Below are 2,056 nucleotides of genomic sequence, written 5' to 3' on the forward strand. Positions count from 1 at the left end.
ACTAATCCAAAGTATGACAAGGAATATTCACTCTCAGTTAAACTATGTTGCCTAGAGGACTTTAAAAACCATGTACCCTTCAAGCCGTTCAAGGAGAGGTAACAGGCCCCACTCCTCATTCTCTACTGTGGAATTCCAACTCGGGTTGGGCCAGAAATTAGCACTTTCAGATACTTTAGGAAAGTCCACAGAAGTGTTAAAAGGTCTTCTAAGCAAAAGAATATCTAATGCCTGTCTCTATGCATCCATGAGAAGTCATGCTCATCAGAATTTCCTAATAACACAAAGACAAGTCTATATACCTCACCAGACGTCAAAGGAATGAGGTGGGCTATTTTGTCAGAGTTTCTGCTGCCTTTTTTCTATATTCTGATCCATCAATGTGAGTAAAGTGGACTTTTGTGAGAAAACAGTGTTTGATTGCCAGGACCTCTTTTGGGCATTTCTTCCTAAGTGGAATATACAACAGATATGGGAGTGGGGGAGATAATACAGGGAAGCTACTCTTTCCAGCTCAGAAGGAGTTGATGAAGCCCATATATGCATTCAAGAAGCCCATGGGATCCTCTAGCTGTGGGTAGTGGCTAATGTGGTCATCCAGAATCGACACTGTGGACCAGGCAGCGTTTTCCTGTACAGCTCCAAAAACTCTGAATAGGGATTTATAGGATCCAATGGCCCATAGATAAAATGAATGGGAATAGTTACAGAGGCAAGAGCTCCCACCCAGCGTCTTCTAAACTTCTTCCTCTGATTAATGTACTGTAAGAGACTGTCAATCACCAAGTTCCCGTCATTGTTTCGGATCCCTGCCCACATATCCCACAGCTCACTCTCGGAGGGTCGAGTGTATGGTCCAAAGACTGGAGTAAGACCTCGAGAAAATACAAAGAAGTTCATCAACCTCGTGAGGATGGGTGACAGCACACCTCCATCTTTAAGTAGCTTTTGGAGAAGGAGAGGCCGATGAGTCTCAGGAAAGATACCTCCATTTGACAGACAGAGACTCTTTATGGTAAGCCGGCCACATCAATTTTGCAGCAGCTCCTGAGCAACAATGTCTCCATAGTCGTGAGACAACAGGTTGATCCTACGGTTCTGGAGTCCTAGATGGCGCAAAAGCACCTCCAAGATGCTGGCCTGCTCAAATATGGAATAGTGGTATGGTCTCGGTTTGTCACTGAAGCCAAAGCCTAAGAAGTCAAGGGCAATCACTCGATGAAACCTCGGGGTCAGACCTTCCCAAATCTTGTACCAGTCATAGCTGGAAGTTGGAAAGCCATGTAAAAGCACAAGTATCTCAGGACTACCAACTACACCCACAGAGTCCTGGTAGAAGATGAGCAGTCCCTTGTAGGTGAAAAACTTGCCAGAAGTCTTCCATGAGTGCAGAGCAGGAGAGAGCTGAGGGGGTGGGATGTTCAGGTACTCCGCCAGCAGGGGCACAGCCAGTAGCCCCACCTGGACCCACCACTCCCTCATCCTGACTCAGGTAAGACCTGGGCTACAGGACTCCGTGTTTGGGGGACCGGACCGGGAGCGCATGTGCTCCTTGGGGCCAGAGGTTCTCGGCCTTAATAACCCAGTCCCCAGGGAAGACTTGGCCAAGCCCCTCATGCGAAACAATTTAATTAAAATTGTTGAAGTAAAGTGAAACATTGCCAGACTAAATAGGAAACAAAAACAAAAGAGTGGACTAGAATGACAAAAAAGGAAAGGGAGACAAAAAAAAAAAAATCTCAAAACTAAAAATTTCTTTCTAAATCACCTTCTCCACAATGCTTTTAATCTGCTAAATAATAGAATATATGGTTCTGTAGGCCCCAGATTCTTAAATATATGTATATGATAGTTCCCTATTTTATGGATTTCAGAAAGTCCTGGGAGAAAAACAGCCCTGAAAAGAGCAGAGAGAGAAATTTCGTTTTCCTTCCTTGTTCTGCTTCCATGGTTCTCTGAAGACTAATAATACAAAATGCCGTAATCTCTGTAATCTGCTTTGCTTCTAGAGTCATAATTTTGGAGAATAAGTGTGTATGTAAATTAAGGCTATATA

General features: G+C 44.1%; 1 pseudogene; it reads right to left on the minus strand.

Moving 5' to 3' along the window:
* Window positions 1-514: 514 nt before the first annotated feature.
* On the minus strand, window positions 515-1,482 carry LOC113188782 (mesoderm-specific transcript homolog protein pseudogene; annotated as a pseudogene).
* Between the last annotated feature and the right edge of the window lie 574 nt (window positions 1,483-2,056).

The sequence above is a fragment of the Urocitellus parryii genome, chromosome 3 (genome assembly GCF_045843805.1).
Source record: "Urocitellus parryii isolate mUroPar1 chromosome 3, mUroPar1.hap1, whole genome shotgun sequence".
Classification (NCBI taxonomy): domain Eukaryota; kingdom Metazoa; phylum Chordata; class Mammalia; order Rodentia; family Sciuridae; genus Urocitellus; species Urocitellus parryii.